Source organism: Lethenteron reissneri, chromosome 64 (genome assembly GCF_015708825.2).
Source record: "Lethenteron reissneri isolate LAM-NWPU_2019-01 chromosome 64, ASM1570882v1, whole genome shotgun sequence".
In the NCBI taxonomy this organism is placed as follows: Eukaryota; Metazoa; Chordata; class Hyperoartia; order Petromyzontiformes; family Petromyzontidae; genus Lethenteron; species Lethenteron reissneri.
The window spans coordinates 8,567,061-8,581,072 of record NC_083842.1 but is presented as its reverse complement, the minus strand read 5'-3'; the positions used below and the strand labels follow the sequence as shown (position 1 = coordinate 8,581,072).

The following is a 14,012-nucleotide window of genomic DNA, read 5'->3' as shown; positions in this document are numbered from 1 at the left end:
ACAATAATGTAAACATACTCTTTGTTTTTTTCGGTAAAGTCACGTAGGTAAAAAACTAAATAAAATAAAACAACAAAATTCAATCATGACGTTTCGGAAGCATCACAAGCATCCGTCATCAGGTGTGACTGCTCCAGCAAAATTACTGTAGTGTATGAAGAGAGCTATTTAGAGACACGTGTTTATATAGGGTACTAAGGGGGGGAGGAGCCAAGAGGTGGGGGGGGGGCATGGGTTAGGCCGTGTGGCGTCGCAGGAAGTTGTGTCTCTAAATAGTTCTCTTCACACGCTACAGTAATTCTGCCGGAGCAGTCACACCTGATGACGGATGATTGTGTTGCTTCCGAAACGTCGTGATTTAATTTAGTTATTTTATTTTGTTTTCACCTACGTGACTTTACCGACAAAACCAAAGAGCATGGATTTTTTGCAGTCACGAAAAGTTCAAATCTACAATAATGTAAACCAAAGAAAGGGGAAAAACAAGGATGGATGGTCTCTCCACGCCGTGTCGTCCGTGGGGGTTGTTTGACCATACGTCACCTCGCTTGTGGCGGCCAGGGTCGGTTCAGATATCACTCGTCACTGATATTAGCCGTGACAGCAAATCAAACTGACGTCAGCCAGTGGCCGTGGAAACATGTCGGCATGTGATGATGCACAATCGTCGATTGCCACCAGTCCCTCTACAAGATTTGTGCATTTAAGGCTCGGTTTTTTGCAGTTTGTGCAAACTGCATACGGAATATTTTCAAATGTTACATTTAGGCTAGGGAGGCAGACAAATAATTCCTCACACAAAAAGGAGCATTTATTGCTGAATGAGCTCATCTGTGCTGAAATAAAAGTTATATAAACGAGAAATTAATGAAACATTACAAACAAGACGGTGAAAAGACTATAACCGATTTTCGAATCGAGTCACGACCTCCAATCGTGCCAATTTCATCACATTTCTTGGGAGAGGGAAGCGTTGCACGAAATAGGAATGAGGAATTATGAATCCATTATTATGAATCGAATACAAAAATTTTACCGAGTTGGAAACACAAGGAGTTGCACTCCGATGCCCCTTCTCAGACTCACTCAAGGCCGCAGGAGGTCGTGCGTTCGATCCTGACGCCTGTATATTTGGAGTTTGCATGTTCTCTCCGTGGTGGCGTGGATTTATCCCGTGCTCCTCCGGGTATATTTGCTATGAATTGCCACACATGCCACTTCGTTGCACGATCATTTGTGGCTATCATCTTCTTGGTTCTTTCGGTAAAGTCACGTAGAAGGGAAATAATAAAATAATAAAAATAAAATAACATATTTTATTTATGGAAATAATAAAATAATAAAAATAAAATAACATATTACATTTTTATTATTTTATTATTTCCATTCTACGTGACTTTACCGAAAGAACCAAGAAGATGAATCCCTGCAGTCACGAAAGCTTTAAATCGAAACATTTGTGGCTAGGTCACATTTAATTTTTTTAAAAAGAGCTAAAAAAAACTCAGGTGGCCTTACCTGTGTAAAATGAACCACAAAGTTTTAATTCAATTCACTCGGGGCCCATGCCCAGCTGCTCCCTCCACGCACGGAGCTGCCCCAGCGTGACGCCGCTCCCCCCGCACACCACCACCACGATGGGGCCGGGCCGCGGGCCCAGCCGCCCCTCGGCCACGAGACGACGCACCACCCCGGAGTAGACGGCGGCCAGCGCGGCTCCGCACGCCGGCTCCACGAGCATCCGCTCATCGTCCAGGAACCTCTGCACGGCGTCGATGGCGTCACGGTCCGAGACGACCTCGGAGAAGACCGCGTGCTCCCGGGCGAGAGTAAACGCCTGTTCTGCAACGCGTTTGGCGCCCAGGGTCTTGGCCACGCTGGGACACATGCACACACCCGTAGAGGAGTCGGTCAAATTTTTTTTCAATATTTACCAGGTCGGGCTATCTTCTTGGTTCTTTCGGTAAAGTCACGTAGAAGGGAAATAATAAAATAATTAAATTTTAATATAATTAAATAATTCTCACGACGTTTTGGCCACAACGCAAGCAGCCGTCCTCAGGTGAAGAACAGGTCTGTCGGGAAGACAGCGTCTGAATGAAACACCACCAGGCTTGGAGCGTATATTTAAGCTGGGTTGGAAGGGGAAGAGCACCTTGACAAAAATAATTTGCATATCAAGAAGGGGGGGCTATATTGCTTTATTTCAGAAGCGATAGCTCAACGAAGTGGCTTGTCCATAATAGAGGTTGTTGGGTTAGGTCGCGTGAAAATAAATGTGTCGTTAAAGCCGCCACAACCCGACGCAGATAATTGGTAAGGTTTATCACGTAAACACAAACATGCCAATTCGTTACTAGTAAACCCACAACATTTACAATTCGATTTAAAGCTTTCGTGACTGCAGGGATTCATCTTCTTGGTTCTTTCGGTAAAGTCACGTAGAATGTAAATAATAAAATAATAATAAAACATAATAAAATAATAAAAATAATAAAATAATAAACATAAAACATAATAAAATATTTTATTATGTTTTATTTTTATTATTTTGTTATTTCCATTCTACGTGACTTTACCGAAAGAACCAAGAACACTTACAATTCGAGTACTCGAATACTAAAATTGTAAATGTTGTGGGTTTACTCTCCAACACACCAGTGTGCTGTACTCGTAACGAATTGGCACGTTCTATTTACGTGACAAACCTTGCTGATTGGCTGTGTCCAGTGGTGACGGGTTTAATGAGATATTTATATTCACGCGATCTAACCCAAGAACCTCTATTATGGATAACATTGGTCGCAAAAGCCTACGTGTAAAACTGAAGTGGCTTATTTTCATGTGGAAATGTATAGCAGCCAAATACTCTAAACGCATGTTGTTTTTAAATGTGCTGAGAAAAACCGGAGGACCCAGAGAAAAAGTCCATGAGACCACGGTGAGAGACACGCAAACTCCAAATATACAGCAGGCATCAGGGTCGGGATCGAATCCACGACCTCCTCAATACCAGACGAGGTAGTTAACATCTGCTGGCCACCGTGATGATGAGAGAGAGAGACACGCAAACTCCAAATATACAGCAGGCATCAGGTTCGGCATCGAACCCAAGACGTCCTGTATACCAGGCGAGAGAGTTAACATCTCCTGGCCACTGTGATGATGATGAGAGAGAGACATTTGAAACTCCAAATATACAGCAGGCATCAGGGTCGGGATGGAACCCAAGACGTCCTGTATACCAGGCGAAGTAATTAACATCTCGCCACCACGGCGGAAGACCAACGTTTCACGCGTAGATAAAAAAAAATATTCTACCAATGCGATATAAAACATCTACAAAATATGGAAATACATGTGTATACCAATCAACAAACGGTTTCACGTACGCTAACATTTATTCTCACGGTCGAGATTGCCCATGGTCAATAGGTGACATTCGCCACCCCCCCAGATGGCACCGACCAAAGGCCCCCTTTGGCTCACATGCGCAGTGCGCTCTCTCTCCACCTGGTGATGGCCGGCAGCGTGACGAGCTCCCCCGCGCTGAGCGTGGCGTGCAGGCTGTGCGCTCCCTGCGTCTCCACGGCGATGACGGGCACGTCCCCCCAGCCGCCCACCTCCCTGAGCCCCCGCACAACCCCGCAGAGGAGGCCGCCGCCGCCCACGGACACGATCACGGCCCCGGGCTTGGAGCCGGCCCCCAGGGTCGCCTTGAGCTCGTGCACCAGGCTCGCGTGGCCCTCCCACAGGAGGGGGATCGTCGAAGGGGTGGACGTAGCAGCAGCCGTCGCCCTCCTCCGTCGACACGCGCAACGCGTGTTCGTTCGTCTCGTCCCACGCGTCCCCCACCACCTGCACGGAGGCGCCCTCCTCCTGCAGCCGCTGAGCAGGGGAATGGTCCCGGGCAAGACCCAGGGGGTTAGGTGTCGGGTGCAGAAAGGAGCGGCCGTGCGATTGTTTAAATGAAAACTACGAATCCGTTTTTGTGTGTGTGTGTGTTTGCGCCAGGTCAGTCCCACTGAGCTATGCAGATTTTTTTTTTCAGAAGCGATGTGGCCGCACATGTTGATTGATTTCTTAAAATCTAGATTTACAACTCTTTTCTCTGAACTGATTTTTGTGTTGCCGTCTGGAACGCTCTGCCTTCCGATATTAGGAAGCCATTGCCGCTACACACGTTTAAATCTAGATTGAAAACTTTTTTTAGAACTGCTTTTATGTGTTTAGTTTGTTGTCCTCCCCCCGCAATTCCGATTAGCACGGTTAGCTCTACGTACGGTGCTAAAGAAGTTCAACATGCACAAATGATAGCTCAATAAAGTAGCTGATCACGTGGAAATGGAATGCAGCCAAACACTCTGAATTGTTTCACTTGACCACGCCGCTGCTGTGGCAGAAGGGCATCCGATAAAGAGAGGGAGCTCAACCATCTCCTACAGAGCTCCCTCTCTCCATTGAGTCCTTTGGCCTATTCTTCCATGTTGGCCAGACGTTGGGGAGCAAGCCACACACTTTATGCCACCACACGCGACCTGCATATAGGTTAACTGCAGTGTGCACAATTCATAATTACTGTCATTTCTTTCGGGTGAGATCCTGTAGGTATAATGTCAACTTTTACAATAACCCTCCACCACCCGACAGAGCCAATCACATTAAGTTGTCACGTGGACAGATATGCCGAATTGATTGAGTTTTTTTTATCGGAGGGCCTAACCAAAAATAAACGAATTACGAATCATAATATTGGTCGTGAATGACTGTATAATGAAACAAAAATTGTTGCACCCATGTATATAGTTGAGTGGATGGCGACAGAGGTGGGGGATTTAAGAAACTCGTGGTGGGGGTTGGGGATAAGCATCGATATCACCCATTTGGTGATGTAACAGTAACACACAGCGCTCTGAAACCCGGCGAACCTGAGTTGCATTCCCATGGCAAACATCAGTGGCGAGTGATGTCCCAACTGGACTTGCTTTCACCCCCGCCACCCCCAACTCACCAAGCCGCACTGAACGTGACTGACACGGGGATGGAGAGGCCTCCAATCCAGCAGTGTATTTACAAAGGTCTGTGCGTGATTACATTCGAGTGCGGCAGTCCGATGTCATGAAGACCACGACACCTCGATGTTGAACGTTGCTTCAATCCCAGCCACCGGTCCCCCCCCCTCCATTCCCCTCCATCCATCAGTTGATGATTTCATCAATTGTTCTCAGACCGCCACTCGGCTCGCTTAGTGGACCGCAGTCGTCAACGACGTGCGGCTCCGTCCATCTTGGAGCACAGCTGCAGTGAGCGTTCGTTGTCGCTAAAGCCCCATCTGAGCGACGCTTTGCGACTGGCCGAGAGTATTTAGGAATGAATGTGCAGGGTGTTTAAAAAGGATGGACCCAATTTAAAAGCAGTATATTTCACGATGGCAACATGTTACAATTACACAAAAAGTTACAAACGGTTTCATGAGTTATCAAGTTTTACTAACCCATTTTATAAATGCTCTATGTGCCCTCCACCTGCTGTACGGACAACATCGAGACGATAGTTGAATTCGTCCCAAACGCCTCTCTTCTCACGTTTTCCTCTGAGGTGCGTGGTCGCCCTGTGCTCTTCCCCTTACATAAACAGCAGCCTGTTTCCACAAATTGTCGGTACCAACGACGAATGCTCTTTGACATTGGCGGATCAATGGCAAAACGCCGTTGAAACGCACGCTGCACCGCAATTACGGATTGAGTCTTGCTGAACTGCAGAACGCAAAACGCGCCTTGTGTTGCGGGGTCGCCGTCTTGCGAGTGACTGAGGCTAGGGGCTGTTTGTGCCCTGGGAGAGGCATCGAGCGGTAATCATTTGAAACTCTATGCCCCGCCCTTTCAAGTGGTAAGAGTTTCATTCATGGGCGGTTCGTGGTTGCAGAGATATAGCGATTTCAAATCGGGTCCATCTCTTTTAAACATCCTGTATTATGGGCGCAACGGTGGCAAGCTGTTGACTACCTCGCCTGGTGTACAGGAGGTCGTGGGTTCGATCCCGACGTCTGTAAATTTGAAGTTTGTGTGACTCTATTTCCGCGGTGGCGTGGATTTTCTCCGGGTCCTCCGGTTTTTCCCTCCATATTCAGAAGTGTGCGTTTAGAGTATTTGGCTACTATACATTTCCACGTGATAAGCCACTTCGTTCAGCTATCATTTATGGCTGGGTCGCTTCTGAAAAAAGAGCTATGTAGCTCAATGGGCCTTACCTGGTAAAATAAAAAAATATATAGATTAGCATGTTGAACTCTTTCGCACCGTACGTAGCCAACCGTGCTAATCGGAAGTGCAGGAGAAGGACAACAAACTAAACACAAAAAGCAGTTCTAAAGAAATGAGTTTGCAATCTAGATTTGAAAGTGCATAGCTCCGGTGGCTTCCTAATATCAGAAGGAAGAGCGTTCCAGACGGCCACAGAAGCGCATCTGAAAGCGTGCGATGCAGTGGCCGTCTGTGTTTGATTGCCAGCAAAAAGTCACTGCGAGGATGACCCAAGTTCGCTCCTTGACGCAAATTGCATTCATGTAGCGTAACGACCTCTTTCGCAATGGATTTCCAATGAACGGGCTGCAAAAATGTTAGGTATGATGTAATGTTTCAGCGTTGCCTTTCCACAACTGGATGATGATGATAGGCAGCCCACACTGTGTTCGTCATTGGGTTTCTTTTTCTACAACCCTTGTACCACGACTTTACCAGTTTGTAAGGTGATACTTAGCGAGGCAGTGCTGCGTACGCATAAATACATTGTTGACACATTCGTCAATGACACTGCCCTAGAATATATAGACTATAATATGTAACATATTATATTTATAAACGTAAATATATTTATAAATATGAAATAGAAGACATTATATTTAATGCGTAACATATATAATACATTATCTATAACATATTTAATATATATGATTTAGGGGCCGTCCATAAATGACGTCACGTGATTTTGGATGATTTTTGACCCCCCCCCCCCCCCATCGTCACACGACGTCACAAAAAGTCAGACCCCCCCCTCAAATATGACGTCACAAAGCTCTGCCCCCCCCTACCCCCAAAATAATATTTCCATTTTTAAAACAAAACGTGCTTCAAATTGCTTTAAACGATTGTCATTGTAGTGCGTATTTAATGTGTCGCTGCACTCTGATGTTTTAGGAGAAAGACAATTATTAAATTAAAAAGTCTATTTAATTAAATAAAACGTGTCGTCTATATTTATTCAAAGTTGCCCATTCTGATGTGACGTCACATTTCTCACCCCCCCCCCCACCCCTCGTCACACATCGTCACAAATATCTGACCCCCCACCCCCAACCCCCTAGGTGCGTGACCTCATTTATGGACGGCCCCCCAACCGCCTCCTCGCCCCCCCCCCCCACTGCCCCCCCCCACCCCCCCTCGTGTGAGTGCCGTTGACCCCGCGCCTCTCTGGTGGAGCTTGCGGTGGAGCGCGGCACGAAGACGGTGGCGCGCCCTCCGAGCCTCCGCGCCGCGTACGCCGCGGCCATGCCCGCGTTCCCACCGGAGGAGCAGACAAAGTGGAGGCCACCGCCACCGCCACCGCCGTGCCACTGCGCAGAGGCCCTCTGGCAGAGCAGCCCCACGCCGCGGATCTTGAAGGAGCCTCCGCCCGGCTGCGCGTTCTCGAGCTTGAGCAGCACGTCCGCACCGGCAGCGGCGGAGAGACGCGGGCTCTCACGCAGAGGCGTCGGCTGGTGCAGCGGGCTCGTAGCGACGCCGTACATCGTGCTGGTGTGTGTGTGTGTGTGTTGAACTTCTTTCGCACCGTACGCGGCCAAACCGTGCCGATCGGAGGTGCGAGGGGGCTGGGGTGTGGGATTAAACGCAACAATCAGTTGTAAAGAAACGCGTTTTCGATCGGGATGAATTCACGGTGCATCGCTCCGATGGCTTTCGAGCAGCATCGAATGGAAGAGCGTTCGTTGCAGACGGACGCAGCGGTGCGGGCGTGCGAGCGTGCGAGCGTGTTCCTGGAGCCGGTGCAAGCGCTACTGTAGCCCGTCTCTCTCCACCCACCTGTCCAGAAGCCCCAGCGAGAGAGGAGGGAGGGGAGAAGGTGGGGGGGGGGGACCTCGTGTGGAATGTTGCCCCGAGCCTCCAAAAAAAAAACCAATCGCCGACCCCACCCCTTCACCCCTAAAGACAAAGATCCCCCGTGTAGCCTCAACAGACTGTCGGGGCAAGTGCTGTGAGCGAGCACCTATGAAGGCAGTCACGGCAGCACACGACGGGGGAGGTGGGTGGCCAGCTCCACGCCCGGTCGTCTTTGTCTCCCTAGCGGCGATGTTTACACGCCGCAGCTAAGTTCAAGTTCATTTATTAGGTATAGCCCTGTGAGCCATTCGGCTCTTGAATCGGGTGCAACCGCAACAAACAAAAAACATGAACAAAAAACATCTTAAAGTGAATATGTGACTGAGTGCCAACAGATAATCCAGGCCATTCATTTGAAGCTGATTCGACAGGGGGTGACCCAAAACCGGATTAGATATTCGTCACTGATGTAGGCCGTGAGCGGGAATAGAACTTGGGTGGCCGGGTCTGCAGTGATATTAAAATTATTTATGTATTTTATTTTATCCAGGTTAGGACCACCGACCTACATAGCTCTTACATCATTAGACCTCCTTTGCCAGTAGCAAAATATAATAATATGGGTTTTTCCCCTTTTTTCTGGCAACAAAACTGAAACCTTTTTACGAGGATTCATGTCTGCATTAACCACAATACTTGCAGTCAAATGCAAACAAAAACACACTATGATAATATATTAATTGTCCTTCAAACTGATAAGGACAATGCATATATCATCATAGTGTGTTTTTTGTTTATTTAAAGTTGCGCATTTTGATGTGACGTCCCATTTCTCAACCCCCCCTCCCCTCGTCACACATCGTCACAAATGTCTGACCCCCTCCCCCCTTAGGTGCGTGACGTCATTTATGGACGGCTCCTTGTGCAGTGCTGTACCGATGAGTACGAATACGGATGAAACTCGTCTAAAGTTGTCTTTCTCTGAATCTCTGCTGCCGGCAGTGGGTCACATTTATTCACATGTTGATGGTGACTTAAGACAAGGGCCACTACAATGCACTGCTTCATGAACTGCGTGTGGGTTCTTTCATAACGCACGGTGGCCGAGTGCTTTCCCACGTGTGCGTGTTGTGTGAAACTTGTGGTCTTCCGCCACGGGTGGCGAGATGTTAACTACCTTGCCTCGTATACAGGAGTTTGTCGGTTCGATCCCGACTCTGACGCCTGTATATTTGGGAGTTTGCATGTTTTCCCCGTGTTTGCGTGTAATTTTTTTTCTCGGGGTCTTCCGGGTTTTCCCTCCTCATTTAAAATCAACATGCATTTTGAGTATTTTGGCTGCGATACATTTCCACGTGATAAGCCACTTCGTTAAGCTAACATGTGTGGCCAGGAACACATTCTTGTGGAGGGAGCTGGTAGGAACGTTGGGTTGCTCGGTCAATGGCCAGGGTCAACGGCGGCGTGGTGTATTCCGCAAATATGCCCGACTGTGAGGGCGGGCACAAGCCGGCGTGAGTAGGTTAAACGTTGAGTTTTATAAGGGCACCACGGGGTGACCAGCCCTTCCTCACTCAGCCCCACCCCTCCCACCCCCCACCCAGCAAAACCCTCCCCACCCAGCCCCTTCCCATCCTCCCCACCCAGCCCCTCCCCACCCTCCCCACCCAGCCCCTCCCTCCCCACCCAGCCCCTCCCTGCACGACGGACGGACACAATACTCCCCTCTGGGCTGGTATAACAAGGAGGTTCCTACCAGTAAAAGAGCTATACAGCTCAGTGGGCATTAGCTGGTAAATAGTTTAGTTTATAGCAAAGATCCAATCCACGAAAAACAATCTCGCGTGCGTAAACAAAAAGAGAAGAGAAGAAAAACAGCAACGCCGCGCTTTCTGTGCCATCTCGGACTTTTTTTCACACTCGGTGCAAATTCCACAGTTAAACGTGAACTTCATTCGGCCCCGTGCTGTGCTGAAGTCGATGACCAGAGGTTACGGGGGCGTCCAAGGGTCGAGGGGTGGGGCCGTTTACAAAGAGGCAACGTGGCGCTGCGACAACGAGGGGTGGGAGATGAGGGGGATGGGGAAGGGACGCGGAGGGAGGGTGGGACAGACGTGTGGGTGGAGGTTTGTGCAATGAACAGGGGTACGTGGGGAAGCGACACTTGGGTGTGGGGCGGATACTGCAGGGTGCAGGAGGGAGCTGGTAGGAACGTTGGGTTGCGCGGTCAATGGCCAGGGTCAACGGCGGCGTGGTGTATTCCGCAAATATGCCCGACTGTGAGGGCGGGCACAAGCCGGCGTGAGTAGGTTAAACGTTGAGTTTTATAAGGGCACCACGGGGTGACCAGCCCCTCCCCACCCAGCCCCACCCTCCCACCCCCCACCCAGCCCCACCTTCCCCACCCAGCCCCTCCCCACCCAGCCCCTGCCTCCCCACCCAGCCCCTCCCTGCACGACGGACGGACTGACACAATAATCCCCTGTGGGCTGGTGTAACCAGGAGGTTCCTACCAGTATAAACACTCGTTACTTGGCTAGCACCTTAGTATATAGAGGACTCCAGAGCTTGGGAAATTGTTGGCACTGGATTACCGTGTGGCTGCCTTCCCAATTGTCTGTGGTTCCTTGTCAATGCTGTGCGGCGTGTTACAAGCTGAAATTATTCTTTAGCTCGATGATCGTACCGATAATTTTTGTTTGCATAGCTACAGAAACTTTCAAGTCAATGTCTGCTGCACGTTCACCAATTCTAAATTCAGAACCGGTGATGGTCATCTCGTGCATGTGGAATAATGACTTAAAACATCTCAGAATGGAGCAGAATGTGGCATGTTCACGAAATGTTGTTGGGTTCCCTGGTGTTACAGGCAAAGGCTGCTTGGTGGACATAGTGGTGCCCATTAAAGTAAGTGCAGCAAAATTGCACCAAAGCTCAACCTTAATTTGGAGCTTTCGTGACTGCAGGAATTACTCTTTGGTTCTTTCGGTAAGGTCACGTATAAAGATAAAATAATAAATTAAATACTAGCATACGACGTTTCGATTGCAACACAAACAATCCTCATCAGGTATAAATGAAATAGAAACACAAATCTAGTATACTTAGAAATGTATGGTAATACAACAGAGTCGGATAACATAACAGTCAACACCCTACCTGGTTGATTACGTTCTTCCTAAGAGAGAGATAAAACACAGAACCAGAGACATATAGACAGACATATAAGCAGACAGATATCACAGATATACATAGAGAGAGAACAAACATAGGCACACAGAGAAACCACGCCTCTGTGTCGAGGCCTTAAATAGAGAGAGGGGGAGGAGAGAGAGGGAGGGGTTAGAGAAATTAGCATGTCAATGAGTGGCACGGTGAGTGGAAAGGTGCAAAAGCTGTGTACTGAAGAGACTCGGACATTTGAAATCAATTCCGGAATTTGGCTGGTTACAAGAAATGCTGCTGGAATGTATTGTTCCGCATGACGCATAGGCTGGCTGTTGGTCCAAATAAGTGACTTTATTTGTATGTGATAGAACAGACGCCTGGTCTGCATATTATATTATTACCCAAAATATATCACCGTAGTATAGAACACATTTTGTTAAAATGTCTCGGGGATTGCAGCCATTCGATTCTTGCGTGTGGCGATATGTTAAGGAACGAAATGCCAAAGTCGAGGTCTGCAAGACACCAGAGGGGCTTCAGTAGAGTTTGTCGAGTTTTGCCGTTCCTCCTCCATTTGTAGGGGTGTTACGTGGGGGGCGGGGGGGGGGGGGAACGGGCAGTTACACTGGGGTGTCTACATCCACGTCCGCAAACGGTTACCGCCCTGGGGGGCTGTGTGGGGGGATGCTGTGATCCCACACAGCCCCGCCCCTCGGTGGGAAGTTGGTATATAAGGCGGAGAGCCAGGGAGCTCGAGGGAGTCGTTGGGTACAGGTCCAGATGAAGAACCAGTGAAGACTGAAGGCCACAGCTAGTTAAGACCTGGAACTCCCCTGACTCGCTGCCCTTGTGCGGGCCGAGCAGGGCAAGCCAGTGCTGCGACCTCAAGAGCAGCGAGGTCCGATGTCCTTGTAAGGGCCGGACTCGTGTGGCTGAGGGTCGGAACCTGTGCCGAAGCTGGGCCAGGTTAGTTAGCCTCCTAGGAGAAAGGTCTAGAAAATAGCGGGGAAGTAGGCAGTTAATGTGGGCATTAACTGGGGAGCACTTCTCCTGATAAAGACCGGGTGAAGAGGCCATTACCTCTTCGAGTGTTAGGGTCGTTACCCTGTTGTTACTGTATCAATTTGTAATAAATACGTGTTGCCTCCATCAACTTCTCCTGCGTCACATAAGCCCACTACACATTGAAGTAGCGCAGAGACTCCAGTGGGGCTTCCTGTTGTCCCCATAGTTTGGGTTGCACGGCTTGTGCATTTAATTTTCCATTCGTGAAGGAGATTTGCGCATCAACCTGCTGATGTTCCGATGCATTCGATGGTTACACCACCGGTGTCTTCGAGGAATGTCAAGGCCAGGAGGTGCGATGTTTGGGTTTCAATCGAGGTGCTTGGGTCGGAGACGATAACCTTCTTACAGTGGCCCCCACCCGTTATGTATTTTCATAATACCATAAACACAACTCATATCATAATAATTGTTTTTTTGCCCTTTTATCTGGCAACTGACACCTTTTTTTTGTTACAAGGAGTCATGTTTGCATAGACCACAATACCTGCAGTCATAATGTAAACAAAAAACAAAACTCTATACTCTTAGGTTTTTTCGGTAAAGTCACGTAGGTAAAAATAATAAAATTAAAATTAATTAAAGTAATATTTTTTTATTACTTTTATTCATTTTATGATTTTTTTACCTACGTGACTTTACCGAAAAAACCTAAGAGTATGAATCCTTGCAGTCACGAAAGCTTCAAATCTAAAACATAACTGTGATAATGTATGCAATGTCCTTGAAGTTGATTGGTCCAAACACAAAAGGCGTCATCTGGTCCAACACCATGTGAGACTAGGCTCTAAGGAAAGCTGTCTCGGGTGTGGACCAATCAACTTCAAGGACAGTGCATACATTATCAGAGTTATGTTTTTTGTTTGCATTATGACTGCAGGTATTGTGGTCTATGCAAACATAACTCCTTGTAAAAAAAGGTGTCAGTTTTGTTGCTAGATAAAGGGTAAAAAACAATTATATTTTTTACTGGCAAATGAGTTTCCAATGGTGTAAACAACTCATATCGTCATCGAGGCACAGAGACTGGTCATTTGTTTGTGCTTACAAACATACAAAAGGGAATTGTGTTCAAGCACGTGCATTTCTGCAAAGGTTTATCAAAACAATGTTGCCGATACACGAGTTTTGGATGGACCTCTTTTGCACATGTGTCGTGACTAACTCGGACACAGTTTCTTTTATTTAACGAACACCATCGGGATAATACACACCCTACGTGGGTACACACTCTACAGTCGCTATCCTATACACATTAACCGTCTAACACAGACGGCGCTGAACGGAGACAGCCAATAACTATCTTGCAGCGCAATATCGAGTGAAGACGACAGCGACGATGGCGACGAGATGGTAACGACGATCTTGAGCAGCACGACGGAGGATCCCACTTCCAGCAAAATGTGGTGTGCACATTTTTAGCCGGTAGAAATGATTAGTTTTGTGAATAGAATAGTACGTGGGTGAGCAAACAAATTAATATATCACGAAGATATTGGATTTAAACGACAGAACTACGTGACAGTTGAGCTTTTATTAACATCTGATGGTGCTGGATGTAATCTTCAGCAAAACTTCGTAAAAAATTGTAACAATGTTGCTCGTCTTTCCACGTTCCTGTTTGCTGATAACCCAAATTGGCATATTTGCCAACGTGACAACTTGCTTCGATTGGCTATTAAC

The 14,012-nt window shown here is 47.8% G+C and overlaps 1 pseudogene; it reads right to left on the bottom strand.

Annotated features, from left to right (window-relative positions):
* Nucleotides 1-1,388: 1,388 nt before the first annotated feature.
* On the bottom strand, nt 1,389-8,088 carry LOC133359203 (L-serine dehydratase/L-threonine deaminase-like; annotated as a pseudogene).
* Between the last annotated feature and the right edge of the window lie 5,924 nt (nt 8,089-14,012).